The following is an 18,364-nucleotide window of genomic DNA, read 5'->3' as shown; positions in this document are numbered from 1 at the left end:
AAGCCCAGCTAGCTGCTTTTTTGAAATCAATTCATCATATATTAATTATTCCTTGTTCATTGTAAGAAGGAAGCTAGGGAGCTCTCAGAGGCAAATATGCCTTCTCTGCAGCTCTACTAGGGGTTTACCAGGTGGCACTAGTGGTAAAGAACCCGTCTGCCAATGCAGGAGATGCAAGAGGCACAGGTTCGATCCCTGAGTTGGGAAGATCCCCTGGAGGCGGGCATGGCAACCCACTCCAGTATTCTTGCCTAGAGAATCCCATGGATGAATGAGCCTGGCGGGCTACAGTTCATGTAATGGCAACACGACTGAGTGACTGAGCATAAAGTGAAAAGTGAAGTCGCTCAGTCGTGTCTGACTCTTTGCGACCTCGTGGACTGCAGCCTACCACGCTCCTCCATCCATGGAATTCTCCAAGCAAGAGTATTGGAGTGGGGTGCCATTTCCTTCTATATAGCTCTACTATAATTGCACATGTGTCTAATAAGCCCAGGCTCATGAGTCTAACCAGAGCTTCTAATCTCACATAGGACAGACACATCTTGCTCTTGGTGGGCCTTTTGGGCTGCGTTGGTTTCCGTAAAGGATAACGCTGATGGGAGGAATGTTGGGGTACGCACAAGGGGTGCACAGACAGATACACGAAATTCAAGGCATGTTTAGCAACGTAAACTATCCCTGAGAAAAATCCTAGAATCCCAAAAGCACCTTATGAGTCTGACATATGGAGAGACAGTCAGCATGGACTCAGTCCTATTTGCCCAGACTTCCATTGGACCAGCTTTCCTCCCAAGTCAAGCGTGAGAAAAGAGAAGTGCAATGCGCAAGCGGCGCAGGTCTGGGACAGTGGCCATTCGGCCCGTGGAGGGATTTACACGCAGTGTGGGCGGCGCTCTGCAGACGTCGGCCTGAGGAGGACGCGGCGTCGTGCCCTCTAGGAAGATTGCTATGGGGCAAAAAAACCTCTCCAGGGCTCAGTTCCCTGGGCGGGACTAGACTCCAAGGCTGGGGGAGTCACTCCCTACCGGTAAGGTCACAGGCGTTGGGTGGCCTTTTCTAGCTTGTCAAGATACCATGGTACAAGGAAAACCCACTTTTCTTCGCAGCCATCCTTTTCTCTCTCTTAACCCCTACTCAGTGAAAAGTCCTGACAATTTTCAAACGAAGAGACAACTCCAAGGCACGCCTTGCTTTGTCCCCTGGGACCCCAGCCTGCGTTCCTAGGTTTGGGGGCACACCGTCATCTCACTACCCCGTCCCCTGCCCACCCTCCCTCACCACAGCCGACTCGGCCCCAAGCGCTAAATGGCACCATCTGACTTCTGATCTCCAAACATGCCAAATGCTGACACACCGCCACGCCCATGCCACATGAATCCTTCACCTAGAAACCCTTTGCATTTGGCAAATTCTACTCATTCTTGAAGGTCCGGCCCGGTTTGTCCACTTTTCAGAAGAATTTCCAGCTCTTCCGGAGCAGAAGCCATCTCTCCCTTCTTTGGGCGCGACAACACTCTTGTGTATGACGGTTCCCTCTTTAGATTTTACCTGATAGATGAGCACGAGGACTCAGATTCATTTCTGGGTAATAATACTCACTCTTGCTTGTAAGAATCACTCTAAGGGTTAACTAAGGTAATGACTATGAACACAACCAGTGTTCAAGAAATGTAAGTTTATATTATCAACACCACTGGGAGCAGACGGGGAAAGGCAGCATCTAGTCTCCGAGTCTGATGCCAGGAAGACTCTCGTAAAGAAGTCACATAGGTCAAAACTACAGGAGAATCTGAACCCTGTGGATGGGAGGTAGTTTCTCTTGCCTTTGGAGTCAAACAAACCAGCACAGTCCTTGGCCCCATCTCTCCTTCTCAGTGGATAACTGTTAGTATCAGGACCCTAGGAGCCCAATCCAGTGGACTTATTAGATTTCCTGACCTGTTGGATAACTCACATAAAACCGGGTGTAAAAGATTTCTGGTGATTTTACTATTAAAAGTCACTAACATGCATTTTACAACATGCTTTCTTGGATATGACCTCATTTTTTACTTCAGTGACATCTCATTTAGATGCTCTCATACAAGAACAGTGCCTGCTATGAGCCAGCACCCGCCTCTCTTGTACAAATGAAGAGAGAGGTTTAGAGCAGGCAAGTCACTCATGCATGCAGTTAGAGCAGTGGCTGAACATCGCAAATCAAGTCTATCTGGCCCTAACTCCACACTCTTTCTACTGCTCCATGGTCCTTTCTTCCCAATAAGGGCTCATGCTGAAGTTCTTCAAGGTGGAAAGTTCCAGAAGAACAGCCAAAGTTCAGTAAATGATGAGCCATCTCTAAGTGTCAGAACCATCCACAGAAGGAGTCAGAAACCTCTGACTGGGAGCAGCCAGAGTCTCAGGACAAGGAGAGATGACAGAACCAGATGCCCTTTGAAATGTGACCATCCTGACGACTTGTGACACTGTGCTCAAGCTCATTAGACAAGTCTGGTTTTCAGCCTCTCGAATCTTCTGTTTTCCTCAAAGAGCAAATATGGGAAAGGAGACAGACAACACTGAGGGTTCAGAGGCTGAGCTTCTGAAAAGCCTCCTTTAGGTTTTGAAGGCGTGATATGTCTGTGTTATTGCTCCTTCACCGTGGCTCCTTACCAGCCAAGCACATGATGTGTGTGTGAGTTTCTAGCTCCTGATTCAATGCTGTCTGTTGCAACTAGGTTGCTGCCACTGAGTGAGAAGACTGGTCTTCATCTCACCTTGTGGTTGTGTTGAAAACCTTCAGTAGAAAACTCTCAGACCTGGTTAAAGGGAGGAAGGGTTTATGTGAGTGTGAAAGTGTGAGTCGCTCAGTTGTGTGTGATTCTTTGTGACCCCATGGACTGTAGCCTGCCTGGTTTCTCTGTCCATTCTCCAGGGAAGCATATTGGAGTGGGTTGTCATTCCCACCTCCAGGGGATTTTTCCAACCCAGGGATTGAATCCAGGTCTCCTGCCTTGGCAGGCGGATTCTTTATCATCTGAGTCATTGGAAGTCCATACACAGGACTACAACTTCTTAGTAAGAATTCCCATTTGCCTCTGAAACTGTGTTGTTTTAGATCTCTCTGTGCCTTTAGAGCTTGTGACCACTTTACAGGGCTCTGGTCAGGCTCAGATATGATGATGTATGTGGAAGGGTTTTGTTAAATGCAACGTAATCCATAAGTGTAAGGTGGCATGACTGTATTTATGCTTATTCTTTGTTAATATCTTTTTTACATTGAAGTATAATTGACTTACAATATTAGTTTCAGGTGCACAATGGTGATTCAGTATTTTTAAGCATTGAAAAATGATCACCATGATAAATCTCACTACCACCTGTCACCACACAACGTTATTATAGTATAATTGACTCTTCCCGATGCTGTGAATTATATGCCAAGATTTATTTATTTAGTAATAACTGGTAGTCTGTACCTCTTGGTCTCCCTCACCTATTTTATTATCTTTCCACTCCCTCTCCTCTGGCAAACACCTCTCTGTTCTCTGAATCTATGAGTCAGTTTCTGCTTTGTTGTTTGGTCACTTGTTTTGTGCTTTAGATATCATGTATAAGTGAAATCATATGGTATTTATCTTTCTCTGTCTGACTTATTTCACTTAGCATAGTACCCTCTAGGTCCATTCATGTTGTCACAAATGGCAAGATTTTATTCTTTTTTATGGCTGAGTAATACTCCATTGCATGCATATGTGTGTGTGTACATATATATATGTATATATGTGTATATATATATGTACACATATATACACACACTACATCTTCTTTATCTATTCATCTATCCATGGACACTTAGGTAGCTTCCTCGTCTTAGCTATTGTAAATAATGTTGCTAAGAACATGCAGCGTACATGTATCTTTTCAAATGAGTATTTTCGTTTTCTTTAGATGAGTACCCAGAAGTGAAATTGCTGGATCTATTTTGAAATTTTGTAGGAACCTCCATACTGTTTTCTGCAGGAGCTGCAGCACATTCCCTCAGCGCACGAGAGTTCCCTTTCCTCCATATCCTCCCCAATGCTCATTATTTGTTGTTTGGTGACAGCCTTTCTGACACTGTCACTGAAGAAGAATGTACCCACCACACCTCCTCAGAGGTCACTCAGAGATAACAAGCAATTGCTTACACAAGCTGATCTGTCCCTCCAGAAACAACTTTTGAGGTACCTATCCCACTCTTCAGATAAGGAAACCGAGGCTCAGAGCTAGAAACCAGGAAGCACTGGTAAGTGGATTATCAAACCCAAATCCTGACTCCCACCTCACAGCAGAGAAGGATCCTGCAGGTTACAATGCACAAAACCCAAGCCCTCTCAGGGGTCTGTGAGACCACAGCATCATCAGTCCTAAGAATGATACCTGCCCGCGACCCCGAAGCACCTGTAGCCAACCCTCATCTGTCTCCTTGGCTTCCCTGAAGCCCCTCAGGTCGTCCCCCAAGTTGCCTTTTAACCAAAAGATTTGAGTTTTGCCTTCTGTCCCTTTTTGGCCAGACCTGAGGGATGTGAAGGACTGGCACAGCCCCTGAGCTTAAGGATGAATGAGGTGGAGCACATGCCCAGTAGGTACGCTGCCTCAGAGTCTGCTTTTAATATGTAAGTTACCGATAATAAAAGCAGCGGATCAGAGTCCTACCTGCATTCTCTCCCTCAAACTTCACAAAAACTCGACAAGGGAGACACTCTTTTTGTTCCCATTTTGCAGATGAAGATACTAAGCTTTAGGAGGATTCCATCATTTATCTAGGGTAGGAATGATGATGAAGCTGAAGCTCCACTACTTTGGCCACCTGATGCAAAGAACTGCCTCACTGGAAAAGACCCTCATGCTCAGAAAGATTGAGAGAAGGAAGAGAAAAAGGTCACAGGGGATGAGATTGTCTGATTACATCACTGACTCAATAGACATGAATTTGAGGAAACTGAGGGAGACAGTGAAGGACAGGGAAGCTCGTCATGCTGCAGTTCACACATGACTTAGTGATTGAACAACAATATAGCCAATAAGTGATAGAACTTTTAGCACTTCATTTCATAAGGTAAGAGAAATCCATTTACACACAGTCTTGTTTATATTCACAGAGTATTTAACACACTTGCTTTTCTCAGCTTGGCAAACAGACCACATACCCATTAATGCTTTCTCCACCTCAAGTTATTCTGATTCTATTCCAACATACATAACAATTTTAATTGTCTACATGAAAAAGGTTATAACTTCTAACCCTACAAAATAATAAATGACAATCCATGGTCATCAAAAAATAAGACACATATCCAGTGCACTCAAAACATGTCTGCTACAAAATTCCTTTTTTCATTTAAAAAAAAATGAATCAAGATGTTTTGGTTGAGGGATGAGGCACCCCATGAATTACTTTATACTATTTAAATGAATCTTAAATAAATTTTCCCTTTATCTCATTTCTACAGAACTGTCACACCACCATAAAATTGCCACGCATGATGAACTCTGTGAGGCAGAAACGAAGGGTGGAGGGAAGGCATTCTTGTATTATTTCACAATTTCTGGGAGGCTCCAGAATGTGGTACTCTCCTTTCAGTGTGTGTTTACGCTCTACCTTTTAAGGTGGGGAAATCCAAAGGCAACAGTTTTTCCTTGAAAACTTGTTTCATGGAAAGTTCTTCAGAAGCTTGTGGTTAATTTTGTTGCAGCTTCTAACTCCTTGAAACCTGACTCATAGAACGTATCACCAAATCTGGCATGTAGCTGTGTTAAAATTCTTCAGCAAAAAACTTCCAGACATCATGGTTAAAGGGATAAACAGTTTATGTAAGGGGTGCCGCTTCTTACTGCCTCTGCAGCCCAGAGGAGCCTTCGTAACAATGAAGGTCTGTGACTCCCTTCCCCATGTCACCTGCTTCGCCATCAAACATAAAAGGGACCTCTGAAGGGTACACAAGCAACCTTATCACTGCATTTCCAAATGTTCCTGTGCTTAACTCAGTGTAGATTCATATTTACAATAGATGATACATTTTCTTTAAAGGCACACATGCTCTCTTGCAGCTCTGACCTTCCTAAAACATCACTTACAAATCCCAGGAGGATTCTAATTAACAAAACAGCAGTGGGCTATCCTGTCTAAATGGGAGTGCATCTGTGCTTCTAGGCTTCCCACTGAACCTCTGTTTAGATCATAAAACCAGCTGAACAGCTCTTCTCTAACATCCCAGGGCAGCATCCACATTTCCGAGGGTCTGTCACATGGCTTCCTTTCCTCCTGACTGGGAACTGTCTTTCCTTTTGCTTTCTATTTTTCCTTGAAACCTTTCCTAATTATCTAGTGTTTAATTCAAAACCCCAGTTATTTCCAAGAGGACTGTGAAAATAATGTACAGTAGAGTTGTGTCATGTGACAACCTTCTAGCCTCCATAGACACTAATTTTCAAAAAATGAGATGAAGGGGATTTCCCTGGTGGCCCAGTGGCTAAGACACTGTGCTCCCAGTGCAGGGGGTCCAGGTTCTATCTCTGGTCAGGGACCTAGATCCCACATGCCACATCGAAGGCCTGATGCAGTCAAGTAAATCAATAAAAATAAATATTTTTTAATAATTGAGATGAGGTATCAAAAGAGAAAGGGCACATTATAGCTCCATATACCACCAGAACTTGAAAAGGAAAGCCCATTAAAGACCTGCGCTCCTAAGAAAACTAGAGACAGTATTTGATGATGATCTTAGCATTATGTTGGGAGCAGGAGTCAGTGACTTGCATCCTCCTCTTCCTAACCCTGACTCCTTTCCCTAAACACTAGCTGTTTCACCAAAGGCACTCCTCTCTCCTCTGCTTCAAGATTTTGTTGAAGGCATCCCTTTCTGCACAAGTAAGACCTGTGCATTTCACTATATGCAAATAGTACTTCCATGAAGAATGGGGAGTGCTCACTTTGGCAGCACGTATACTAAAGTGGGAACAACACAGAGAAGATTTGCATGGTCTCTTTGTGAATGCAAATTCACAAAGCATTCCATATTTGGGGTTGGGGGGGGCATTGAGTTGGGAGCTTGGGATTAGCAGATGCAAACTATTATATGTAGACTGGGTGAATAACAAGATCCTACTGTATAGCACAGGGAACTATATTCAATATCCTGTAATAAACTATAATGGAAAAGAATATTAAAAAAGTATATATATACATATATAAAACTGAATCACTTTGCTGTATACCAGAGACTAACACAGTATTGCAAATCAACAACTTCAATTGCAACAACTTCAATTAAAAAAAAAAACATTAATAAGAAAAAAAGAATGGGGAAAAAAGAAACTAGAAGGATGACAATGCATATAAATAATTTAAAAATAATACCTCTAAGAAATGTCCTACAAAAGAAATACTAGTCCCTGGAAGTTGTACAGAAGAATCTCACTAGACTTTTAGGAAGTACATCATTCTAAACCATGCAGACTATCCCAGAGAAAGTACTGGGGAAATATCCCCACTCACTCAGGCAGGCAGTATACACTTGATGCCAAAACCAAATCAGAAAAGGAGATGTAGAGACCAAATCCACTCATGAAACAAAATCCATTCGGCAAAATAGTAGCATAACCAAGGTCTGTTGTATTTATGACCCCCTCCACCACCACCACCACCACACTTTGAAATGATGAAACATCCTTTGGATTCAGTTTCTGTGACAAATGTCCAATTCAGGACACAGCGGCACTGTGAAGGTAGTAAAGAAAAATTCCGAATTTCCAGAGAAAGAAACCTGTCTACCGACTTCAGTGTGGAAGTGAAACCAAGTGCTTAAGACCAGTCCCTCTATCAGTCCCGCCAGCACCGCTGCTGCGGGACGTCAGGGGCCCTGCTCCAGTGTGGATGGGACTCTTGGAGCGACTTCGTCTATGCTGGGGGCGACTTCTTCCACTGACAACACTCACCAAAGAGCTTCATTTCACACCTTTGCTTTTATAATTTTCCATCTTCAGCTAAAAATACAGCTTTTTGGGTGAGATTCAACCAAAGCATCACCCACCCCACCCCCCCAAAGCCAAGGGAGCAGTAGCGAATAAGGGCTCTTGCAAGGGGCCCCCAGGCAGACTAGCTCTTCTGTTTATATTTCCAGCCTCATTGGAAGACGGCCCTGAGCACTTCGGCTGGGGGCGGGGGGCTGCTGCCAATGCTGTGGCTTCACTTTCAGTCAAACACTCCTACGCCAAAAAAATAGAAAAAAATACCAGCTATGGTGAGGGTGCTGATGGCAGCCCCCATCCGGGAAGGGCAGAAAGAACTAGAGACCGGTTTCGCCATCTCCTTTTGCTGACCTTGGGGATCTTGTCTCTATTTACTCATCTGATGAAGTGATGATGAAAGTAAAATATGGTTCATTACAGATGTGCTGCTGTGGCAACTGCTGACCTCTTTGATTTGAAAATCATTCTCGTCTCCTCCAGCCTGTGACTGCCACTGTTTGTGCATGGACACACGTGTGCGCCACACACATACACACACACACATGCGCACACACACTCTTAATCACACTGTCTTATTTACTAGCTCTGTTTATTGACACACGGGGTTCAGGATTAGGCAGTCTGAAATGGCCTCCAGCCCCTTCTCCCAACCAAGGGACACCACAGAGAGCGGTGCTTGTCCGGAGTTTTATGATGGGCTTTTGTTTGTAAGCTCAGCACTGCCAGCTGAAGACAGTGCTATAACGCCAGATTTAAGGTCTGGGACTCAGCAGCCCCCGATTCTGCTTTGGCTTTGTCACTTAAAAAAGCTGGCTGTGGGCACCTCCCTTCAGCTTTCTAGGTCTCAGTTTCCTCACCTGTAGGGAGCGAGGAACACCTGCCTGGCAGGGAGGCTGGGAAGGTCAGACGAAGGGAGACCCAAGAGAGGCTACAGGCAGTGAGTCAGCCCCACTTGGCCACCTTCAGCTCCTTTCTCCAAATCAGTTTTACTAAAGTCAAAATAAAGACAGACTTTGGAAGAGGACTAAATACGTGAGCTTGGGCAATCTATTTATGTCTCTAAACCACGTTGAAAGTAAAAGTTGCTCCGTCGTGTCCAACTCTGTGTGACCCCGTGGACTATACAGTCCGTGGAATTCTCCAGGCCAGAATACTGGAGTGGGTAGCCTTTCCATTCTCCAAGAGATTTTTCCAACCCAAGGATTGAACCCAGATGTCCCACATTGCAGGCGAATTCTCTACCAGCTGAGCCACAAGGGAAGCCCAAGAAAACTGGAGTGGGTAGCCTATCCCTGCTCTAGCAGACCTTCCTGATCCAGGAATCGAACTGGGGTCTCCTGCATTGCAGGCGGATTCTTTACCAACTGAGCTATCAGGGAAGCCCTGAGCTGCATCACCCCCACCTATAAAATGGGGACAAGACAGCATCTATCACCTAGAGATGTGAGGATAAAATAGGATTGTGAAAGCAAAAGCACTCTGCCCTATGAGTTTGCTGGGCACCCCAACCACGTAAGGTCTGTTATTTTTTCCTAGATTCCCGGCTGCCAGGAAAAAGGCTTGTTTCTGGCAGATCTGTGCTCACCTCCCCAGCTCCCTGCTCGTTCGGGGATGCCTCTGCACACGGAGCTCCCTTCCCAGCAGCCAGGCCCGCCCCGACTCTGGGCAGCTCTGCTCTTCATCTCCAGATGAAGCAAAAATCTGGTAAATATTACACTTACAAGGTAACAGGTCTGGAATGCTCGGCATCCCAGCGGAGCACAGTTGCTTCTTGGCATTCAGACACATATAGGCTGCAGCCCAGGGCCAACTACATTTGGCTGCTTTGTGTAAATCAAATAAAGATATTAAAAATCCTCCAACTCTATCAACATCTGTACTGTTTGCTAATCAGAGGGGTGAGTTTTAAAAAGTCATCTGGAGAGAACTTGGCATGTTGACTGCTCTTTTCAGTTTCATCCCAAAGGAGCGCTGCGTGGGTGGATATTCGCCACATAGGCTTCTCATATATATAAGTGATTTCTATATTTTAAGCCAGGTGGACTCTGCTTTCAGACCTCATTGCCTTTCCCCAAACAGAGTTTTCTGGAGCAGTTTTCGTCCCAGAGTTTGTGCCCTCAACCATGACGCAGCATTGCCACTTCTGTGTCACATGATCAGCTCAAGGGTCACTTAATGGGAGTGATGATGATAATGGCAGATATGGGGGGAGGGAGGTCCTGTTTCTTCCCTTATTAGCTATGGATCTGGGGAGTGATTTCATCTATCTCTGGGCCTTGGTTTCCTCCCATGTGAAATGGAGAAAATAATAATATCTACCTAGTATTGCCAGGATCAAATGAGTCAGTTATCTCTAAAGTGCTTAGGAAGGTCCCTAGGGTAGAAGCACTACATGGATATAAGTAATAAATGTTATTATTATAAATATTGTTCTTTTTGTTGTTATTGTTTATTTTGGACCAAATACTAATTGTGAATAAAAGAAACTAGATACAGATTCTTAGCAAAGGGTGACTGGTTGCCCCCATCAGTAAAAGAAGTTAAGTGTAATTAGGCATCTTTAGGTCCACCTTTCTCTCCATTAACTAGCAGCAAGTAGAGAAAAGTGGTAAAATCAGATTCTAACACAGCTAGTGACTTAAACTTTGGGCTTCACTGATTTCATCAGGACTGAACTTCCCTCAGTTAAGAGTACAGAAACAGGACACTGTTTTCGATCGGCTTCGTCTTACTTTCCGAATAGCCGACCTCAGCACTTTTAAAGAAAACCTCCTCCCAAATAGCAACCTTGAGAAAAAATATCAAGGCGGACTTGGAGCATTAGGCAGGAACAAAGGTACACCGCTGTCCTAAGAATAAAGGAAACAGAGCACACTCTTCTCTCGGTCTGCTTTGACAGTTAAAGGTAATCATGAAGCCTGACATCCCCTGTGGGTAATTCTGGAAGGTCCGGGATTTCCAGGATGACAGCTCAAGGCAGACACCCTTCTGGCTTCACTAGCCTGGGAAGGTGCTGCCCCATGAGGAATGGCCAAGTCCAAACAGCGAGCAGGTGAAGGCTGCCCCCGTCCTTTGCACACCTGTCTCCCACCCTCCCTTCCTCTCCTCCCCTCTGGGCTCCCCGTGCATTCACGACCCCTGCGGCTGCCTGAGGTCCCTACTGCGTAAGAACAAGAGGGAAAAAGCAGTACAAGACACATAAGGAATGAAAACAAAGCTGAGGGCTAGTGGGGACCTCAAGATTCCCATTACAGAGGATGCAACAGGAAGCCAGTTGTACTGGCAGAGACAGGGCAAAATTGTTTGCTCAGTAAGGTTTGCTGGGACCTCAGGCCACGTCCTCCGGAGGGATCTATCCTGTGTCCCTATGACAATGAGGCCACAGACACCCCAGAACAGGACGGGGCTTCCCAGGGGTCAGAATGGGGCATGTGAGACAACACAGGAGCAGGCAGACCAGCCCAAGAGGGGGACTTTCTGTTCTCTGTATTCGAAGAAGGCTGCCTCTCTCGATACAGAGGCTACAAGCAGGAGAGGCACTAAACTGAATGAATCACAGTGCTGATTGGGGGGTGGGGCTGGCGGGGAGGGATGTCCTTGTGGTTAACCACATTTTACTGGGCTTTTTATTGATTGCAGTTGTATTGAAATAGACATGACTCAGACATACCGTATCCGAAGCCACGTAAAGCAGTGGATTCTAATGGAATTTCAATGTATGGAAACGTCAAGAACTGTACTCTGAGATGTGAAAAGCTTTGCTATCAACACCGACATCATTTGCTTCTGTCCTTTAACAGCTGAAGGAGACACCGACTTTCCTATTTCCCTTTCAATACGGAGGTTGTGGCTATTCACTGCTCAGGTACACATAGCAATCTGCATACGATACGGATCAAATTTTTTTTAAAGTTGTTTTAATGCCTCAATCATTTTGTCTTTGTGTTACCATTGGTACCATTGGCCTTGGCTTGTAGATATCATTCAGCAACTTTTGAATGGTTCTGCTGCTTTGTGTACGGTGGTGGGTATATCAACTTGTTTTCACAAATAGGGTATAAGCTATTTGGGGGCAGGTATAACAGAAGAATAACAATAAAAATAATAAGAAGAACATTGACAAAAACAACATCACACGTTTTGAGGCACACACCCTCTGTCATGTACCCACCATGATTATCGCATTTTGGCGTGAGCTAAGAAACTGAGGCTTAAAGAAGGAGCGCGCCCAATCATTATCCTATAAAAATAAATCTGGTGTCTCCACTCATACCTGTGTCTTGTGATCACCGTGTCTTCCCCTGGGCTAGCTATGCTGCCTCCTCTGGGGGGGGAGGGGGGTTCTCCCCTACTCTCCTCATTTTTATCCACCTCTGTGATTCAGGCAGCAAGCCCTGGAGTCAGTATATGCTCAGTGAATATTTATTGAATTAAATTGAACCAAACAATATTTTCCACATTACTGTTTTCAGGGACAGTCCAGGAAGAGATTACAGTAAAATAACACACAGAAAAATGTTGTTTAAACTGAAAACAAAAGTATGATCAGGAGCCTATGTGGTGTATTTTCTAATATTTTGTTCATTTCATAGCAGCCTAATTTGGCAAACAAAAGTGAACTGGAATATATCTCAAAGGTTAATATGTATTTAAGTGTGCATGTATATCATGTATAATATTGTCCATATGTAATGAAAACCTGCAAAATGCTTAAAAATAAAGTGAAATAACAAGGGAGAGAGATGTACCACCTAGTTGCAGAAATAGTTACTAACAAAGAGAGTTCTTTTAGGCAGGTTCTGAGAATTTTGAGTCCTTCTGATACAACAGAGAATATCATTCTACCTTATTTACCTCTACCAATGTTTAAGTGATATCTCCAATATTACTTTTGTCTAACAGAAATTGGTACTATCAATTTTCTCCTAGGCTTAAAAAATATCTATCACTTGCTTTGCTCAAAGTATGACTTGATATTAAAAATATGGGCTGGAATTTCTGGTTTTCCTAGAGTTCTCAGAATACAAAAAGCAGGAGAAGTTAAGTCTTTACTGATCACCTTGAATGAATGAATGAATAAAAAATATATTCACTCCCTACCACATGCAAGGCATTTTTATGTGTTAATCTCTCTCTTTTTAAGTACCATTAAGAGTATTTTAAAAAATTAATTCTCATTTTAAAGAAGATAAAAATGAGGTTCAGAGAGGGTAAGTGACTTGCCTAATATTTCACAGTCAGGATTTTTAGCCAGGATTCTCCTTTATGCAAAATCTATGTTTTCTTTCTATTATATCACAGACTGTGTCACACTTGAGAGTCATCTTTGGCTCCTGTGTGAGTCACTTTCTTGGCTTATCAACAGTAGGCTGGGATTAAAAAACCAAAGGTTGACATCCTCATAGAGTTGAAAGGAAGGGACCACCGTCTGTTATAACAAAGCAAAAGAAACAGAGAGGCCCATTATATGAACTCGTCTGTCTAGACAGATGACTAAATAGGGGTCCCTCCAGGGTTAGACTTGAATTTCCTCTGTTCAGCCTGTTGGATAGTTAGCAATAAAAAAAAAAAAAAAATTGCTCAAAGGCTGTGGTACTAATCCAAGCCCTCCTACACTACCCAGAGAGTAGTTTAAAAGTCATTTCTGTGCAGCCTGCATGTGTTAAAGTTTCAAGCAGAAATTAGATTGAGAGGCGAAGAGCCCTAAAAATACTTGTGCTGTCTGGCTGAGGACCCAACTGCCCCTTTATAACTCCAGGGACAGCAATTTGAACCCACAGCGGGAGTGGGGGCTAATCTAGGTGTTCCCGTGGGACCATCCACGACAAGAATGCATCAACATTGGGCTTGACTTTCCCATGGGCTGGCAAGTAACTTGCCTCTTTCTCTCTCCACTCCTAGGGACTCTGAATTTTACCAACTTATAACATGAAAAATGCTGCTGAGAATGAAGAAAAAGGCAGTGTCCTTTCATCCAGACTGAGAGATACAAACAGAGGTCAGTGATAATAAGACTGTTTTAACCTTATTAATATTGCTGTGCGTAGTGTACAAAAAGTTACCCCAGGAAGGAATTAGGGGTTGGCTAACTGACCAAGTGGCCCCCTGGAGAAACTGGGAGCAGACCAGTGAACTAAGACCTTGCTCATTTCCCAAGAAATCCTTAGCAATATGCTATTTCTATTATGGTCCATATTTGCAAAGTTCATTCACTTCCTCACTTAACAAATATTTACTGGATTCCTCAATCTGCAACATTCTTTCACATGCATGGGTATACATAGGGTGGCCAAGAGCTGGAGATGGAATTTCCAGGGTCTTGGTCTGGTACCATTCTGAACTTTTAAAGGGCATGATTAATTGAGTAGTTTAAGAACTCAGATTTACTAGCCTGAAAAAAAAAAAAAAGTTGTTCTTATATAGGGAGGAAAAAAATGAAAAACGCCAGCATTTTACCTTGCACACTTCAGTCATTACCCGGTGCAGACAAGAGAATCACTTAAGGATACCATACAGTGTACAAGTTTGGATAAGAAGCAACCATTGTCGTTCCTCAAACGGGGAATAAAGGAGGTAAAGATGAGCTAAACTCAGAAGCCACTGCCTAATTCCAACACTGTCATTCAAGTCATTGGGTTCTGCTGCTCACTCTGAATTTCCATAGGTTTGGGGGAGACAAATATTGGCTTCAAAAGAAAATAAGAAAGCCATCCAAATATATCTTTTTTTTTCTTCCTTCTTCAGAAAAGAACGATCTCCCTTAAATATAGTTATATATTATTTTCACTCAGTGAATTCTCCTTTCTTGACATCGCATCCCTTCACCCCAAATATTCTTGTCCATATTTAAGTTTATCGGCTTAGGGGAGTGACTGAGTTGGATGAGCTTTGGAGCCAGAAAGACCAAGTTCAAGTTCTGGCTCTGCCACCTTATCTACATGACTGTGGGGAAATTACATGATGTCTGTAAGCCTCGGTTCCCTCATCTATAAACTGAAAATAACAGTAGCATTTATCCTCTGATGTGCTGGGCTGTGCTAAGTCACTCAGTCGTGTCTGACTCTTTGCGACCCCATGGACTGTAGGCCACCAGGCTCCTCTGTCCATGGGGATTCTCCAGGCAAGAGTACTGGAGTGGGTTGTCATGCCCTCCTCCAGGGGATCTTCCCAAGTCAGGGATCGAACCCAGGTTTCCCACATTGCAGGCAGATTTTTTACCATCTGAGCCACCAGGGAAGCCCAAAAATACTGGAATGGTTAGCCTATCTCTTCTCCAGGGGGAACTTCTTGACCCAGGAATCGAACTGAGGTCTCCTGCATTACAGGTGGATTCTTTACAAGATGAGCTAACAGGGAAGCCCTGTTTATCCTATAGGGCTAATATAAAGATTAGCACAGTGCCTATAGAAGTATGCAATAACTAACAATGATCAATATCATTACTATTCATTTTCTTATTACTAAAGCCAGGATCCAGCCTCTTCATTTATCAACAGCCCACCTAGATCTTTGCCTTTTTCCATGCAGAAATTCGTGCAGAAACTCATAACAGGACATGGATAGCTAGACAAAAATCACAGTAGCAAATGTTACATAAACTCCCAAAACAGAGGTTCTCAAATCTGGCTGCATGTCAAAATGCCCTGGGAAGCTGTTTAAAACTAAAGGTGCCAGCTCCCACCCCAGACCAACCAAATCAGAATTTCTGGAGGTGGACCCCAGTCTGAGTTTATGATTTTTATATTATACACAGTGAAGTTGAGTATCTCAGTAGCAGAGCAGCCAAGTAGAGAGCACAGCCCTGAGGGTCAGCACTTGCAGGAGATGATCTGAGTGCTCTGCTATCTGAAGTCCAAGTTTTTGTCATAGTACCAGCATACCTGTGGGTGCGCTGGTCCTGACGCTTCCCCTATTCAGTTTCTGAAAACCAGTCAGCTCTCTCCCTAACAATAACACTCGAGTAAACCATCCCTGAAGCCACAGTGGCCATGGTACCACAGGGAGCTGCCCTCCTGCTCTCCTGAAAACACACAATGGACGAGGTAAACAGCAGTCTTGAGAAAACAAGCAACTCAGAGCAGAAAAACAAAGAAGCAACCCCTGCCGTGGACGTGAACACAAACGAATCAGCTCCACTTCAGAGCAAAGATACAGTCCAACTGAAGATTAGAAAAATATGGCCTGACCGTTTAGATTTCACAAGGATCCAAAACCAATTTAGAGTCCAGTCGGTGGACAAAGTTCACATTCAGCAAAACAGCTCCAGCAGTTGCATCATCCACACAACAGGGCGATTCAGAAATACAGATGTCCAGCCATGTGCAAAACAATGCTTTCATTTTTTTCTGCTCTTTCCCACTGCTGACCCCAGAAGCAGGATGGAGATGCTCAGCATCTGCTGCTACTAAGAATAGGCTGCCGAGATGATGGGGAAGTTGCAAGCAGGGAGTTACCCAGCATGCTCAGGGGCATTCGGAGCGGATGGCTGCTGCCCCTGGGCTGAGAGGGGCACAGGGGATGCCCCGTGCCAGGCGGGGTCATTCTGCAGTGTTCTCACTGGACACAGCAGGAAGGAGCCCGACACTAAGCCTTTGACCTCATCGGTCACTGTCAGGAGACTAAGGCTCAGGTAACATAGAATTTGAGGGAGCCACACGGTGCTACTCAATGTTTAACTCATTCAACTGGCGTGGAACTCATACAAAAGAGATAAGAAATAGGAGAATCATGGCACCTCTAGCTACAGCTAAGCATCTTCAGGCTTACAGTCTTACAGAAACTTAACCTGGATTATGAAGAACGCTTACCAGAGACTGCTGGGCATGTCAGGAACATATTGGCAACCTGAGACCCTAAGGCGAAGAGATGTGAGTACATGTTTTGGAGGTAAGCCTGAGTTTCCCTGACACACATAAATTTCACATAACATATCAGGACTTGCTTCCTAAACCCAGTACTACCAACTGTGCCTCTGACACCAAACAAACTTGTTTTGGTTGGAGGAATAAGTTGTATATAAAAATGAAGGGAACTTCCCTGGCGGTCCAGTGGCTAAGACTGCCTTCCAATGCAGGGATGTGGGTTCCATCCGTGGTCAGAGAGTTAAGATCCCACATGTCCCATAGCCAAAAAACCAAAACATAAAGCAGAAGCAATATTGTAACAAATTCAACAAAGACTTTAAAAATAATAATAATAGTGGAGCAGAAGGAAATTGATGTCTGTCTTACAAAGCCAACTGACTAAGTATTCAGCAAATACCCATTATAAAGCTCCTTATAATTCCATGGAGAAAGCAAAAGTGTGGATCCATCCATGCCATACCATCAACATGGAAAGTTTTTAACATGGGTGAAATCCTTCTCTTTTCCCCAACTCCTCCACTTACCCTGTGGTAGACTATACCATTTGTCAAAATCCTCTTTTCTAGACCCACCGCCAAACAGATCTTTTTCTTGCACCCCTTCTGGCCCTACTGAAGTCATGCTTGGCCACTATAATGTAGTTGTGGATAACTGTACATCTCCTGCAGTCCAGCCAGGAGGTCAGCATGCCCAGGTTAGACGCTGCTCCCTCAGCCTGGATCCCAGAATGAAAGATGCCATGGAGCAGAGCTACTGCCAACCCACAAATCCATAGAATATAAGTGAGGGATCAACCTTTGTGATGTGCCCTTAAGAAGAAGGGGAAAGAAGCTCTAATGACTCTGAACTTGTATAATGGATTTTATACACCAAGGGTCCATTATGTCTTCTGAATAACAAATACCTATATAATGATCTTGCCCTGTTCTCCAGCTTTACTATTTCATAGTGGGTCTCCTGTAGGTATATATTCAATTTTTCAAAGACTACATTAAGTGCTTCTGATGTTTCATGATTCATCAAGACAGGAGTCATACAAGCTCAAAGAGGGAGAAAACATGAAAGGGCAAATCTTCCCTTTCATGAAAACTGAAAACTTCCTAGTGCTACTGATTGACTGCCAAGCTATCCTCCCAAAGGTCATCTTTTCAAGCAGCAAATACCAGCTCCCCCTGAGAAGGCATCCTTGACCTCTCTAGAGCAAGTTCATCAACTCTTCTGACCTCTCAGACCCTTACTTAAAATCAACCACAGGGTGCCAGCTTCTCAGTTTGGTTGGGCTGGTTTGGTCTGCCTGAGCTCCTCACTAAGGCAAAGGCTCCTGGAGTCAGGATCTGTGCTCTATGACTCATTCATCGGCAGAGCTCTCACAGCACCTGAATGCAGCAGACCCGATTGACATGTCTTATACAGATGGATGAAGGGATCGAACCAACATCCCAGTGTACAGTCTTGCTGCTCAAAACTTAAAAATTGGAACATAAACTCTGGTCCAACAGAAATGC

The 18,364-nt window shown here is 44.0% G+C and overlaps 1 protein-coding gene and 1 pseudogene across 2 annotated transcripts in view; one reads left to right on the top strand and one right to left on the bottom strand.

The window, feature by feature from the left end:
* The window catches only part of TGFB2 (transforming growth factor beta 2), a 93,154-nt gene that overhangs the window by 52,394 nt on the left and 22,396 nt on the right, over positions 1-18,364 (bottom strand). The gene's annotated exons all lie outside the window — the stretch shown is intronic.
* LOC136170093 (U6 spliceosomal RNA) lies at positions 6,950-7,049 on the top strand (annotated as a pseudogene).

Source organism: Muntiacus reevesi, chromosome 5, assembly GCF_963930625.1.
Source record: "Muntiacus reevesi chromosome 5, mMunRee1.1, whole genome shotgun sequence".
NCBI classification, from domain to species: Eukaryota; Metazoa; Chordata; class Mammalia; order Artiodactyla; family Cervidae; genus Muntiacus; species Muntiacus reevesi.
The sequence above is the reverse complement of the archived record's forward strand: the minus strand, read 5'-3'. Positions and strand labels throughout refer to the sequence as shown.